Below are 17,078 nucleotides of genomic sequence, written 5' to 3'. Positions count from 1 at the left end.
TTTCTGTGATGTTTGTGTACAGGGTTGAGATCAAATGACAAAATGCATGTAACTTGAATCTGGAGGCGCATGGCAGGGTTCAAAATGCCACTATACAATATTACAAGTGGAATCTCCTTAGGGTTTGGTGTCTTATTTAATTTCCAAAACAAGTAAAACTATAGGCTTTCTGTATTTAACTTGCTTTTTACAAAGTGCTACCATGGGATTAACTTGATTTAATGCCTACTATTGCAATGTGCCTGATTGATTGATGCTGATATTTAATCCTTTCCTCCCCACCATGCATATCAACAACCACTTACAGTTGCATAGCAACAACAACAACAACAACAACAACAAAAAAAAAAAAATCAAGCCATCAGTTTAATCAAACACCTGCTTTGGAGAGACTCTCATGATAGTATTTTTAGCTGCGACAATCGACGACTGTAGTATTCTACAATTCGTTAACCCTCCCCCTTCCACCCCCCCCCCCCCCCCCCCCCCCCAGCCCCCCCCCCCCCCAAAAACAACCATACACACACACACACACACATATTGTAAACTGTTGTATTCCTGTTTCTTAATCCACACCAAATGAAAAAGTCTGTAGTAGAAACCACATCCAAATATAGAATAAAAGGTTGCAGGAAATAAGAAAGTTTTAATTTTCATCAAGGGGTTCTGGTGACATTATAAATAATGAGAGTGAAGTTTGAGTAGTTTATTATTGAATTACTAGAACCCAGAGGCGCATACTATAGCCTACATTAATTATCATAAAACCTTTTTTTAAAAAAAATAAATAAATAAATGGATCACCACATCATTGTTTTTATTGCGTTTCTGGGTTGCAATCTGTAGTTTAAAAAGTACACCGAGAATTCAAAGAAAATAAGTTGGCAAAGTCACTTTGCCGATTGGACAACACATCAAGGAATATTGCTTAACTTTGGTGTACGGGTTGAGACTCAATCTTTGTCCTTTTACTGCACTGACATGGATGCTCACATAAAGACTAGAACTGTACTTTACCTACACGATTGTGGTCAATAGCATTAACCTCACAAAGTCATTTGTAGCCCTCTGCTGTACTTGCTGTCAGCAGTCTTAACTAAACATGACCTGAACCAGCGCGCTTGCACAACTTACAATAGACACAGTTGGATGCTGTGAGGTCCTGGAATGAAGAGCACTGCCAAATGAACGCAGTGAAGCCAGCTCCATAGGAGGAAATAAAACATTCTGAACAAAGCATTTTTCAGTCGATTAAACAGGCATCTCCCAACACGTGAAAATCTAAACCTGGTTTTATGATGGATTGCCTTTCAATTGTGGCTTTAAAGGGCATAATATTTGCTTAAACAAATTCTTCTTTTCACGCAGATCTTTGATGCCATGTTTCTCGGACGGAAAGAAAGACAGCAATAATCCTTTTCAGCTGCTGCACTGTTAAGCCACATGGACCAATTACACACAACTATAACTGTAAAATGACAAAGGAGAGAAAGAAACACTGCATTTGAAGAAAACCTGATTTTTCTCTAGCTCTGGTGAAACAAAGAATTTAGCCTACTGTACATGTAAACTGTAATTATCGGTCCCCAGTGTCTGACAGGTGATGCCTGAACCTGAACTGTCTCTACTTGCACTTCTAGAGCACAATGCGGAGCAAGCGTTTTAAAGAAATGCAATAATAATATTTTGACATATGACAACAGGCTAATCCTAACCAAACATTACAGTATGACATATGACAAACTGTAGGACAGTAAGACAATTCACGTATACAACTTATTCTACTGGAAAAATGAACACACGTTTTCTTCTGGAATTCTAAGTGGGAACTCCTATAACAATGGTCTCAATTACTGTAACTGAACCTGAAAAAGCTTCCATGGAATCTGAGAGGTCCACTGTGCCACCTGCAGCTTGTATATCAAATGTTTTTTCAATACTGACCTTCTAGCTTGTAATCAGTAAAGAGGAAACAGCCAGTAGAAAGCATTACAACAAAAACAGTATATGTTTGTCCCTTAAAGTATAGTCAATACTAATTTGGATCTCCTCCTCCTTATCACATCAAATACTCCTTAGTACATTGGCTCTCAGGGTCCAGGTCAATTCCTCTTTCAATTTCAATTCCTTTTTAAAAATCAATTCCCAATTTCAGTGTAATCAATTCCAACATATCATTGATCAAAATTGCAATTAGCACTACTGTGTTAAAATTAGCTTCTCACAGTGGGAACAAATTGCTTAAACTGAAATCACTGCTCGTCAATTAAAATTGGCTTCAAAAGAAGTTGAACAGAAATGTCTCTGAAATATCAATTCCAATTACTCCAAAGCAATTGGAATTTAAACTGTAAATTGATTTTAAAAAGGAATTGGAATTGAAAAACAGGAATTGACCCCAACACTGTTGCCTACCTGTTTGCTATCCCTCATAAGAACTTACAAAACACACACACAAGCGCAAGGGGAGGTAGCCTGTTTTTGACACAGAAGAAAGGATTAGCACAAGTGGCTCATAAAACATAAGGAGGTCAATACAGTATCTTGCTTTTGCAGCTACACCCTGACAGATTAGCTCTGCTGGGAGATTTAACGCTGCTTATAGGAAAAAAGTGCAACATTCTCTTCCTTCTCTGATCCAGCAGCAGCTGGAAAAATGGCGAGCCCATTACTTGTATCTGTATTGGGTCAAGGAGTTTAATTATCCTTAATTATGTTTCTGAGGCATTAAATGGCATGGCTCTGTTTCCATTGCAGGTCTATACATCACACACAAAAGGTAAACCAGGCTAGGCACTTTTACATTGCAAACCCTATCATATCTGTAAAATATGAACAGCCATCCATAAATATAAAACTACTGTAAATTACAGCAGCAGAATATCCATTGGAAATACAGTACCAGCTGTTTGAAACCTGCAGAGACTCCTTTGAAGAGCCAGACTCACTATTCAAGGCTACTAAGTAGCTTGTCAGATGCTGTCACAATGGTCTCCTGCCTTGACCCCAACAGTATTAACTTTCAGCAGGCGATAAATGTTTATTGAAGTCGGGCTGATGTAATAACCATATTGCCATATTCTGGGGGATTCAACAAATACATCATCAATTACATATTATTTTGATTAAATATTGCTCTACAGTTGTTTACGTGAAATGATATGGTTCTTCCTAAACTTAATCAACTAGGTCCCTGGTCATTTGTAAAGGGATTATTCTGTTTTCTGTTACAGGGTTGATAAATAGTGCTCCAATTTTACTAAGGCTGCCATCAGTAGCCAGATATAGTGCTATTTGCCTTCTACCTTAAGAGCCGGTTCTATGGCAAGAAATAGTGGAATAGCATAATGGGGCAATCAGGAGCCATGGTATAGGTATATTATGCAGGAGCACCAACGGTTGCAAAAGTGAAGTTATATAATTTTAATATAATGGTACAGACTGATAAAAAGGTCCATCACTTTGATTCACAGAGGTTATTTTAGAAACAATCAGGAACCCTGATGCGTAGTTCAGTCTGTAACTCATTTCAAAATGTATGAAAAAAAAGAAGTGCTTAAATTACAACCCACCTATAAAAGAAGAACTAGACAAACGCAATACCTCCCAACATATTTTTATAAGCTGCCTAAGCTTTTAGACAGACAACCGTTCACCATCACAGCTAGAGGGAACATACTGGAAACCAGAGATGTTAAACAGCTCTTTTGTACCATAAACCAAATCTGACTAGCCTGCTCCTGCTGTTTAAACTAAAATCAGTTAAAAGCAGTTTCCAAAAGGAGCCAACCAAGCCTGGTTGAAAGAATCCAAGGCTCACTCGAGTGTTAACCCACAGAGTCAGAAGGGTGGAAGTTCCAGCTCTGCTCATTAGTTTGAGATTCAGACTCCTCCTAGAGATATAATGACCTTGACTTTGAACTGAAGAGTACTACCTTCCTTGGCTAATTTACTGGTGATAATCTTAAATTTAACTGTGTAGTACAGGTTGGATTTCATTTCCTTATCATTGATATTGGAGTTTGCTTTGAGGCAGTTTTGAAATACTTCCAAGAGGAATGAGAAGAATGAGTAAGCCTTCAACAAACGTTTTTTTTGAAGAATCAAAAAATCAGGCCAATCAGTTCAATCAGAATTTAACCCAACCCTGTCTTTTCAAAGTGTGTAATATAAAGCAAGCAGGCCTGTGCCTAACACCATACAGTATATAGGATTGACAAAGCAAATACAAAGCTGGACTGTGAGGACAATCATGCGCAGCAAGTTTGTGTGGAGAGACAACAAGAATATATGATGCCATCAGTACATCGAAACAACCAACAGGCCTGAACTAAAATCAGAACTCCAAAATCTATTTCAATGAGTAAAGTTACAGAGGAGGTTATAGGTCTGGTTATGGCTTTTTTTTTCTTTAACATCTTGTATGAGTAAGGTCTAACTGCTGTGTGAGACAAAGCTTTAGCAAACATTATTATTTACACGGGTGCTTTGAATTCTCTTAAAACCAACACAAATAATCCCCTCAATAAAGGCTGAGGCTCCATTCAGAAGCAGCAGCAGCTCCTAGACTGAACTCACTCTGTTTTCTAACCGGAAATGACTGCTTTCCCAGCTCTGCCCAAGAATGCAGTTCTGCCTTATGTCTGTTGGCAAAATGTTGATCATGGGTGGGATGCAAAGGGAGTACTCAAAGGGCTACGTTCAAAGGTTCAGGATAAAGGCACTGGGATAAGGATTCAATTGTAGACCTTAGTGTTGTTGACATCCCTGTTGGGCTTGGAAGTAGCTCAGTTTAAGTTTATGAAGAATGGCCACTGTTGTGGTCAGAAAGGCTTCTGTTCCACAAAATCATTCAGATATTGTACCTCTCCAAGGAAAACGTCTGTTCTTATCTCTTTCTAGGCCAGTTTATTTTAATATTACCTAATGGGCAATCCCAGATCATTCAGACAGAATGGAGTAATTTAGGAATTATGCACTTTAATTTGTTTAATCTGTGTGAGCTTTCAAAGAAAACAAAACTTCAGAAGTGATCCCGCAATTTTAAAGGGGGTTTTGGGGGGGCAAAGTCTGTGGAAGCATTTCTTTATGTGCGGCCTGCTTCATTTTATACAAGTTTACTTTGTGCAGGTGGGGGGTGGGGGGGGTCATATAATGTAAACCAGAGGCATGCTTTAAGACGTTCATTCAACAGCAGACAAGGTTTCTGCAATATCATGCAAGACACACAAGGAGATTTTGAACCCTGGTTTACCACTGGCAAATGTGACACTTTACATCACTCTACATTTCCAGCATCTTCTGTGTACAGTAATTGAAGTGGGGAAGTCCAGTCCTTTATCGTGACCTTTTGATATACCATAATACAATCAGGGCTGGTGCCAGGCAACTTGCTGCTAGACAAAGCCTAGCATGGCATCCTTATATCAATCAAGTAATGATTATTTTATTGATTTTTAAAATCAACAGGTCTTCGATTCAGCTTGCATTGAGAATACTCTGTGTGCTCGTATATAACCTGCTTTCTGTTTTGTTTGTATGGATCACGTACAGACTTTAAATAATTTTTCCACAGTATATGGAATTTTGAAATGACTTCAATAACGTCATCATTTTAAACTGTAATATTAAACAAAAAGTACTAGCTGAAAATGAATGTTTTGGCAAAAGCACTAATGTTCCTTTGATTTTGCAAATTAACCTTTTCTTATTTAACAACTGTTCTACAGAAGAACACAACACGATAGGGAAATAGCCAACCATTTTAAAGTGGTAGGTTGTGGGGCAGATACTAAAGTTGGAATAAACTAAGCAGACTGAAAATACTTTAATAGCTTTTTAACTTACATTTAGAAGTGAGTAGTTTTTTGAGATTTACGATTATACTGTATTTAAATCTCGAAAAACTACTCACTTCTAAATCTTTTGTAGTCATTTTTGTATTACTTTAATATAAATATATGTTAATCTGGATTCAGATGTTGTTTTTTACTGACTTTATGTGAACAAAAAGACACACATTTGCCCGTTTTCCCATTGGAAATGGCGATATTTTGAAATATCACTGTCCTGGTAACAAAAGCAAAGTTTGTGGGGAATAATAGCCATTTTCTATACTTTTGAGGCATAAGCAATTAGGAAATAACCCTTACTACCCAGGAACAAAAAATAAATAAAAAATTGTTGCACGGTGAATCTAATGCGTTGGGGAAACAAAAGTTTCTGAGATGAAAACAGAACTATTTACATGACAATATTATAAAAGTGTAAGCACGTAGGCTATAAACACAAAAGGCAGCAAATGCCATTGTATGCACAGCAAATACACAAACAGGAAATACAATATTTCATAAGTTTCTCATTAGTATTACTAACACATTTATCAGTTGTAATTGAGATGGCACATATTAATTAACTATACACACTAGTCTGTTAAATCCATATGACTGACCATCATGTACTATTTTGAATGATGATTGGTCTTTAGATACTATAACTGTGCAATCAATTCTAGCCTTTTTTTATTTGATGAGAAACAGAAGATACTATTTATTCATTTCACTTGTGTATGTGACTTTGAAGACATCTCCTCAGCCAGAGCATCTGTTCAGCAGATGTGGAAAACAAAGAAAATGCATTTCTTTTGTACTCTAACTCTTGACTGTGAGCCTTGGAAACATCAAACACAGTCCTGGGTATGACCTAATAAATGTTATTTAATTAGATGTATTTAAAAGCCTTTATTAACCTGGGCACAATAAAAGTCTGAAAAATACAGTGGGCAGGTAGGTAGATGACATTGTTTAGACTTTATGGCCAGGTAAATTACACTAGGATAACAAAAACATCTTAATTCAAACCAGTTTTATTAAGAGTAGCACTGATAGCAATGTTAGAAGTCACCAGGTTAATTATTATGATGTCTGGTCCACCTTTACTCCCAAAAACTGATGTACTGGGGGTTAGAATAAACCTTAGCAATTGTAATTAATTAATAAAACTTTTTTTTAACAATACTCAAAAGCATCCAATTCAAATCTACTTTAACTAACTTTCCCTCCCTCATCATGGAATTATGACTTTAGGCTTTGAGGAACATTTAAAAGAAATTGCTTGTCTTCTTTGAACCAACGTTCACATAAACTACAATTTCACAGTGTTGCTGTGCTTGCACAATATTTCTTTCAACCTGCATTTAAAAAGGGACACTAACATTACCCTTGCCACCATGGGTTTTGAGTTAACAATCTTTGATCTCTAGTCCTAATCCACAAGCATATAAAGAAAAAGTACAAAAAGAGACTATGGTGAATTCATAGCAAGAGCCAACAATGGAAATGCTGCTGCTTACACCCAACCAGTCAGCTTTATGATAAAATCCCCATAGCTACCTTAGCAGTACAAAATCCTGAATATAATAAGTACTGAGGATATCTAGCAGTCTGGTGAACATTTCTCTACCTCACAACATATTTTAGGATCACAGATCAGAGAAGCCTTTTATTTCCTCTGATTTTATCAAGCTAAAATTGTCCTAAACAGCCAGTAATTATTTTAATGACTGGATTCATAAGCTGGAAAAATTCCAAGGAAAAAGATTTAAAAAGGGACTTGTTAATGCTCAACCAGACACCAAAGGAAATGTTTGTGGAGTTTACAAAATTGAATTAACAATAGGCTAAATAAATTGCCAAACAAATTGGTTATTCATTAAAAAGTTCTGTTGATTAATTTCAACCCAATATTTGTAAGTGTAGTCTGATTACACTATGTAACACCATTTTTGTACCTGGGTAGTAAGTGTTATTTCCTAATTGCTTATGCCTCAAAGGTATAGAAAATGGCTATTATTCCCCACAAACTTTGCTTTTGTGACCAGGACAGTGATATTTTGAAATTTAACAACATATGAATCCAAATTAACATGTATTTATACTAAAGTAATACAAAAATGACAACAAAAGATTTAGAAGTGAGTAGTTTTTTGAGATTTACAATTATACTGTAAATCACTTTCACGAATCAGCCCCCAAATGTAGTCCCCCATCATGTTCTCGTTATACTGTCCTTAGTAGCGGCGTTCAAAGTCCAGTATATCCTGGTGGAAGCGCTCAAATTGCTCCTCCGAGTACGCTCCCATGTTCTCCTTGAATTTATCAAGATATGGACTTTGAGGGACATCCTACAGCCCATTGTGCCGTAGTTCTTCATCAGAGTCTCAAAAAGCTCCACATAGTTTTCGGCCTTGTGATTGCCCAGGAAGCCCCGAACCACTGCGACAAAGCTGTTCCAAGCCGCTTTCTCCTTACTAGTGAGCTTCTTGGGGAATTCATTGCGCTCCAGGATCTTCTTTATCTGTGGTCTGACGAATACATCGGCTTTGACCTTTGCCTCAGACAGCTTAGGGAAGAAGTCTTGAAGGTACTTGAAGGCTGCCGACTCCTTATCTAGAGCTCTGACAAATTGTTTCATAAGGCCCAATTTGATGTTCAGTGGTGGCATCAGCACCTTCTGGGGGTCCACCAGTGGCTCCCACTTGACGTTGTTCCTCCCCACAGAGAACTCGGTCCGCTGTGGCCAGTCCCACCTGTGGTAGTGCGCCTTGGTGTCCCTGCTGTCCCAAAGGCAAAGATAGCAGGGAAACTTGGTAAAACCGCCTTGGAGACCCATCAGGAATGCCACCATTGCAGCCTCTTGATGCCATCTCAGAAAAATGCAGATATGTATCCACTTAGGCAGCTGGAACTAAACTGAACTGGTGGGCTTAAGGCCCCTGTATTTATACTACTATTTATATCACTGGAAAGTTCTAGAAAGTTCTAGAAGTTACTCCAAGTTTACTCAGCACTGAATCTATCTGGAATGTTCTGGAAAATAGGTAAATTTCAAAATATCACTGTCCTGGTCACAAAAGCAAAGTTTGTGGGGAATAGCAGCCATTTTCTATACTTTTGAGGCATAAGCAATTAGGAAATAACACTTACTACCCAGGAACCAAAAAAAAATAAATTTGTTACACAGTGTTATTATACCAAAATGAAAAAAAAAAAAAAAAAACTTAAAATGCTGCTGCACAACATTAGAACTCCATTAAATACAGCTGTATAGAAGGTTTTAAAAGAGACCACTGAAATAAATTACATGTGTTCTACTTTAATCCTTGATCTACTGGGAACTGGGTCAGGGAGCAAAAGAAGAAAAAGAAACACATCTGATTGTGTTTGTAGGTCTGAAGCTTCTCTATATATCATAAAATAACAGGGATGCCATTAGAGAGCATTTACTACCATTCCCCAGCCATTTTCCTTCACAACTCTTACCTTGAAATCTGCACATTAAGTGAAACCCTTTAAACCACTTGGTACCTTCCCACATTTCACTTTTATCTGCCTAACCCTGTAATAAAAGTATATTGACCTCCATTGCAGATTGTGACCCCCAAGTGTATTATGGGTCTGAGTCAGCAGGATGCAAGGAACATGGTCGCAGACTCTTCAGAAATGGCTGCTACATTCCGGATTCAAAACCGAAGGAGTATGGTATAACGCTGTCACCTACTTTGAGACCTCACGATTAGCAATGATAACATTAAAACTTTAACCCCAAAAATCTTCAACTGAGCATTTACACCACTCAGCTAACAAGACAGAGTCATTATAGGCTATGAGCTTCCCATAATACAGTACCAGCGAAAGTCGTACACAGGGGCAAAAAAAGAAAAACAAAATCAGTCCTGTTTTCATGTTTTGTGGGCAAGTACTCTAAAACAAGGCATTTCTGTACCTAAAAGGATAAAAAGTGTTATTTGTAATTGCATTAAAATTGTACTTAAAATACATTTCTCTTTAAATCACCATATGGTCACTAAACATTTGTCAGCTAGTACTGGTGTATATTTCATTAAAGTAAAATGTACTTTAGAGAACAAAAACATCAAAACTGTAGCCCATATTACTGCTGAAAGGAGAAAGCAAAACATCTGTACTGCATCCCCACAGAAATAGAACAGCCTGTAATATATATATCATCCCCTTTATGACGTTCTGCTTATCCATGATTTTTTCTGCAGGATGAAAATTAGCCAGGTTGAAATCTTCATTTCAGAAGGCTGATAGCTAGTATAAATAACTTAAAGACACAAGAATTAGCTTTTCCTTTTCTTACAAATATAGAACAGCCAAATTAAGGCAGCAAGCCATAGAGTACATTGTAATCATAGAAATAACTGAATAGCTAATGCATCACTCAACAGGCAAGAATATTAAGAAACAAAGAGACCACACAGCATTGTTCTAAATTAACATATGGGTTTGCCTCCCAGTCATGGAAACTACGGAATACCCAAGCTTACTATAAACATTACTAAACACTACTGTCACTATGTGAAGAATCATGATTAATTTGGTTCCCTTACACAGTCAGTAAAATAATAAAGTCTGCTTATTGTCATTAAACTAACTTTCCTCCATGTTTTTATAACACATACCATGCCAAGCTGAAGAGGCATTGATTGTATAAATTTACAATATACCATGCCAAGTTTTTAGCTCCTTCAAAGTTTGACAATCACATGGTCCTTTTCCATTTTACTTTATCTAAACACTGCTGGAGTTGAAGTGGCAAACAGGGATTAGCACTCTGTCCCCGCCAACTACAAGCAAGTATGTTTATTTATTTATCGGAGGCCAAAATAAGAATTTTGTTTTTGCACTTACACAGAAAGATAACGTGAGATGCCACTTGTCGGTATAAGGTCAATCATGTCGCTGTGACCACATGTGCATAACAAAGGACTGAGCTCCTTTACTATACTAGGATTACAAATCCGCTGCTTTGAAACTGAAAATGAAAGCAAACTCATGAAAATATCAAATGTCATCTTTCAGAGACTAAAACTACCAAAGTTCACCTTTACTATTTGATGTTTTTGAGATTATACCCAAAACGCACACATAATATAATCATGTCACATCCTTGGAGACACAAGGAGAGCTCCAAAAAGGCTCATTTAAATTGACAACAGACTCAAACAGATCCATTGTGGTCAGGGGTGGGGTGGTCCAAGTATTTAAAAACTTCTGGTTTCAATGTTTACATTTCTTTATAATGTTACAAAGCCTCTACTGTTCAAAAGAAGCTACGTTCCACTAATAACTTTTAAAAAGTCACCTTTTAACAATGTATGTTGCAATGTTTTCTCAGCTCTCTTATTATGTACCGATAATTCTGGTTACATTTTCAAATTCTACCATTGTTTATTGTGTAGCTAGAATCTTTATGTAGTCAAAAGGACAACTCAGACTTTCTAAATGTAGTCCTGGCAAGCCCAGGTTGCTACCCTTCATAAGTAATGGAAAGTAACTTTGTTTTACCCCTTCTGGATCTGATTTCACAGCAGAGTTTTCACTTAAGGTCTGTTTCTTGGTATTAGGTTTAGTTCACTGCTTGGGTCTTGTTTGCTTAAGATACAGTATAATTTGTATAAACCTCTGAGAGTCATCAATTGCGCAGTTGTGTGCGGCTGAGAACCTTAACCTGTGAGTGTATATGTTTCCCTTCATGGCCCGAGTAAACAAGAGGACTATTCTTTGAAAAAAGATATTTGATAAATAGACCATAACCCCATAATGTACTGTAAGTCCCCGAACAGATACCATAAAAGCCTTCGTAGATGAACAGTTCTGTCTGGTTTTCTAGTCCCTTTCCCAGTAGCAGTATGCCTATCATTGAAAGAATCAATCCTCATGCTTCCTGCCCAACAATACAAAATCCAGGGAGAGTTGGGGTGTTTTTTTTTTTTTTTTATCTAGGGAGAACATGCATTTGAATGCTGCTCTGTATCTTACATCGGTCTCTGCCAGCTAGGACAGCTGAAATCTTCACCATCAATAAGTCTCAACTTCATTCGATTAATGAATAATGAAATACCTGGGCAGCGGAAGCACCAGCCTAAAATCATCAAGTCTGGTTTTCACCGGGCAGTGCGTTCCGTTACACCCAAACCCTCTTCTCTTTAATTTTGATAAAAGGTGGCAACTTATTCAAGCACAAATCCTGCTGCGTGGCAATGTGCCCCGCCCCTGTGTGTATTTGTGTGTTGTGTCAGGGTTCTGAGCACGAGTGTTTTAAAAATATACAACTCTATTTAGACACGAGGGTGGCACAAATCACTTCACGTGGAAATTAAAAATGTATTGATATGTGAGCATGGGAGTGCACAGATTAGTTCACATGCTGGGATTCAAGTTAATCATTAATTGGTAATTGAATCCCAGCACAACTGTATATATACAACAGATGCACGAAGCACTCACTAGGGGTTGTGTGTTCGAGAATGGAGAACGGGTGAAAGAGAGGAGAAACTGTAATAATATAAAATAACAATTGGTACTTGTTTGTGTGTTCGTCCACTTGTTTGTCAAATATTAGTCCGTTTTGTTTCTCTCTTTATTTTGGAGTAAAGTGCTGTGTCCTGTGTTTTGGTACAAACCTTTTATTTTCTGTTTTCATAATAAATGCACACCAGCGCCTTCATCACCAGTACTGTATGTTTTGGTTTCATTTCTTGGTTCTAAAGTCACAACTCAGCCAGCCTTGTGACATGCTGCCAAATGGAAATGATAAAAGCAAGGCGCAGTTTTCTTAAAATTCAAAAGTTACACATGGCTTTTCTTTCCATCCTATGGTGGTGTTAGTTTAAAGCAAAGGATCAGCCTGTATTTTTTAAACCTTACATTGATGTAGTTTCTTAAAGAGCAGAACCCAAAGTTCATGTTTGCCTGACTGACGTACCTGCCGTTTTTCTACAGCAGCCCCTACAGCTGTTATTAGTTACTTTATGGATTGAGTCGCTGAGCGTGCCATTACAATATAAAAAGGCAATCCTGAGGCCTGCTTATGAAAACATGTTGGATCAGATGCAAGACATTTAGTAACCCTACATCTTCTAAATAAGCTATTACTGTCATTAGGACACCATGACGTAATCTCCATCCCTCTGTTCCACGGAGACTTTGTGATTTAGGTGCTCAGTGGCATTTTTCATCATGTTTCTCTATCCATTCCTACAGGAGCAAGAAGTTCCTTTGTGTACTGAAACACATTCTAAAAAGTAACACTAACCCAGAAAGTCACTGATCGAGGTTATTGTATGGCCTTGTCAACAGACAGTACAGACCAGATTTGATACTCAGTCGGAATGTAACCATAACTAAACATTAAAATTAGCCATTGGGTCTTCTATTTTTTTTTTTTTTTTTTTCGTTTTTAACTTTCAAGGCTGTATAGTACAGAAAATGGGATTTAAATTACCTAAGTGTTTTAATAATTTATTTTGATTTATGAGAAATTATGGAGCACATCCAGCATGTTTCCAGCATGAAAATTCAAAGGATATGAAACCAAGAAAGAAAAACAGAGGTTCAGCTGCAATGGCAGCCCCTGGTATTGTTCAGCTTCTTAATGTGAAAAACATGTCTGCCTCCACCAGTAAAACATAAAAACTTAACGTTTACCTATAAGGATTTAATTATATATGTCTTAGTTTTTACAACCCCATAAGAAATTAAATAAACTGGAATATGTTTTAGAAGCTGTCAGGTCAAAAGCTGACTTGACAGCTTTTTTATTATAGTTTAGTAGTGTATGGGAATGTCAAAGGTTAGAAACATATTTTATAAAGTTATGGCAATAATCAAGTTGCCTGGTTCCTCTACATGTGGCAGTAACATAAATAAAAAGACTAAAAGTTGTTTCATTTTAAATAATTTGGACAACTGACTGTTGGTGTGAAATGAAATACAAATGTTAGGGCTAATGTCTTCATTATGGATATGATTAGAATACACCAAAACATGCTTTTGGTATAGTTTGTTAAATGGAATCTCCATTATAAAATGGCATGTGTTTGAATTAAACGACAGCTTGTTATTCCTGTTTAAATTCCTCATTGTTTCCAAAGAATTTTGAATACACATGTTATATGTAAAGAAGGGGTTGAGTAATTTAATGAAGTTAAGAAGTAAAGACATTTGAGCCCCTCCTTACCTCCAAGTTTTGACAAGGAAGCAACCTCACTCTGCCTGCAGATGCCTGTTTGATAGTCTTCCTGGATTATTTCCAGTATGTGTGCTGCAGTGTTTTATAAGCACCTGTGTATTCATAAATTACAATTACAGGCCATGCCACCAAAACCAGTCACCCTATCTGTTACCTTGGAGGCAGTTAGACCAGGTGGTATCAACAACCCAATTATTTTATTGGCACTTTAACCGGTTAAATATTAAGCTGTTTGTGCTTTAAGATTTCCACTGCATGCAACCTGCTGTCCAACCTCCACTGCCTCAAAGTGGCAGGAGAGTGACAATGGGTTCTCAAGACGAAGTACAGCGGGGTCCCCTGACAATACAGGCACTAGAGATGGACTAACAGGAGATGTTGGACTCACTGACCAAAAGAGAATCAAGAATAATGTTGTGGAGATTGACAGCGCATCAGAGAGTTCTGCAAAACTGATAGTGAAAGTTTCAAGGAAATACGAACTTCAGGTAATCCAAGTATATGCACCAAGTTATTATGAAGAAGAACTTCCTTTTATGAAGAAGTACAGGAACTACACAAAACTGGGAAGAGCCACTATAAGTTCATCAAGAGGACGAGAATTTGGTTGCCAAATTTGGACATCGCGACAGGAACGAGACAGGCAACAGGCTAGTCGAATTTGCAGAGAACAATAACTTTTTCACCATGAACACCTTCTTCCAGAAGAAACCCATCAGGAAATGGACATGGAGAGGACCCAAAGGAGTAAAGATTGAAATTGACTACATACTCACCAACAAGAAGTACACCGTACAATATGTCTCAGTACTAAACAATTTTAACACTGGAAGTGACCACAGACTTGTAAGATGCAAAATGTAGCTAAACCAGAAGCCAAACCAGATCCAGAAGCGAAGCCTGGTGTTTCAACTGGAAATGAAGAACTGATTCAGCTCTCTTCAAGATCTGCAAAAAGACGAAGCAAAATATATCGCTGGAAAAGAGCACAAAATGTGACCAGAAGATCACGCAAGAGACAAAATACCTCATGAAGAAAAGAATGGCAATTAGACAAACAGCAGCTCTGAAGTCAAAGATTGAATACGTTGAGCTCTGCAAGACAGTAAGAAAGCGCATTACTGAGGATACGCGGTCGTTCAACTGTAGGTTGGTAGAGAAAGCTATTGAAAACAACCGAAGCAAGAAGAAAGCAAAACAAAAGACTGATAGTTCGGGAAAAAACAGGATTTTAGCAATCAAACAAGAGGATGGGATTGTCAACAAGAACCGAAAATTGATTTTGAAGAGAGTCAAAGACTTTTACAGAAAATTATATCAAGATGAAAAGAGCAACGTAGCAGATGACGAAGACGAGACTGAAAAAATGCAACCCGAGGAAGAAGTTCTAGACGTTCCACCAGAAGAAGTGAAACATGCTATCAAAACACATGAAGACAGGAAAGGCACCTGGAGAAGACGGCACAACGATTGACATTGTGAAAGAAGGCAGTGAAGAAGTGACAAAAATACTGTTGTGTATTTTTACAGATTGTATTAAGCAAAGGAAAGTGCCAAACGACTGGAGCACATCAGTGATACTTTACATGAGAGAGGAGAGAAGACCTCAGGAACTACACACCTATTAGCTTACTTCCTATAAATCTACATTTTTTTTTTTACCAAGATACTCACCAACAAGATAAATTTGACTTGGCAGAATCAAATGAGCAAGCAGGATTCAAGAGTGGATTTAGCACAACGGATCATCTTCAAGTTGTACGGCAAGTGATCAAACCAGCAACGAGTACGAACTACCACTTTGCTTGGGATTCATAAACTATGATCCAAAGAAATATAAAGCAACTAAGAAGAACCTCCAGGAAGAAGGCAAGATGAAATTAGGAAACAAGCTGAAGTAACGTGGATGACGGACGTATACATAGTCCCTATAGAAAGTCTACACCCCCTTGAACTTTTTTCACATTTTGTTGTGTCAGTGCCTCAGAGTTTCATGCTTAAATGAGGGTTTTTTTCTACTTATCTACACACCATACTCCACACTGTTAAGGGGAAAAAAGATTCTATTGAAAAAAAATTATATATTAAAAATACAAAACTGAAAGATTATAATTGGATAAGTCTCCACCCCTCTGAGTTAATACGTGGTGGAAGCACCTTTGGCAGCAATTCCAGCTGTGAGTCTTTTGGGATAGGTCTCTATCAACTTTGCACACCTAGATTTGGCAATATTTGACTATTCTTCTTTACAAAAAGCTCTGTCAAGTTCCTTGGGGAGCGTTGATGGACAGCAATCTTCAAGTCATGCCACAAATCTTCGATTGGATTTAGGTCAGGGCTCTGACTGGGTCACTCAAGGACACTTTGTTCTTTAGCCACTCCAGTGTAGCTTTGGCTGTGTGCTTTGGGTCGTTGTCATGCTGAAAAGTGAACTTCCGTCCCAGTTTCAGCTTTCTTGCAGAGGGCAGCAGGTTTTCCTCAAGGGCTTCTCTGTACTTTGCTCCATTCATTTTCCCTTCTATCCTGACAAGTGCCCCTGAACCTACCGATAAGAAACATCCCCATAACATGATGCTGCCACCACCATGCTTCACAGTAGCGATGGTGTTCTTTGGGTGATGCACTGTGTTGGGTTTGCACCAAACATAACACTTTGCATTTAGGCCAGAAAGTTTCATTTTAGTTTCGTCAGACCACAAAACTTTTTTCCACATGGCTACAGAATCCGAGTTTTTTTGCATACTTCAAACAGGATTCAAGGTAGGCTTTCTTGAGCAATGGCTTCCTTCTTGCCACCCTACCATACAGGCAAGATTTGTGGAGTGCTTGGGATACTGTTGTCACATGCCAGTCTTGGCCATAAAAGCCTGTAGCTCTTGCAAAGTTGCCATTGGCCTCTTGGTAGCCTCTCTGATCAGTCTCCTTCTTGCTCGGTCATCCAGTTTGGAGGGACGGCCTGATCTAGGCAGGGTCTCGGTGGTGCCATACACCTTCCACTTCTTAATAATCGTCTTGACTGT

General features: G+C 37.9%; 1 protein-coding gene across 2 annotated transcripts in view; it reads right to left on the bottom strand.

Annotated features, from left to right (window-relative positions):
- The window catches only part of LOC121315688 (tyrosine-protein kinase transmembrane receptor ROR2-like), a 91,578-nt gene that overhangs the window by 48,228 nt on the left and 26,272 nt on the right, over nucleotides 1–17,078 (bottom strand). The window lies entirely within an intron of this gene.

This window comes from Polyodon spathula, chromosome 1, assembly GCF_017654505.1.
Source record: "Polyodon spathula isolate WHYD16114869_AA chromosome 1, ASM1765450v1, whole genome shotgun sequence".
Classification (NCBI taxonomy): domain Eukaryota; kingdom Metazoa; phylum Chordata; class Actinopteri; order Acipenseriformes; family Polyodontidae; genus Polyodon; species Polyodon spathula.
This window is presented reverse-complemented; position numbering and strand designations above follow the sequence as displayed.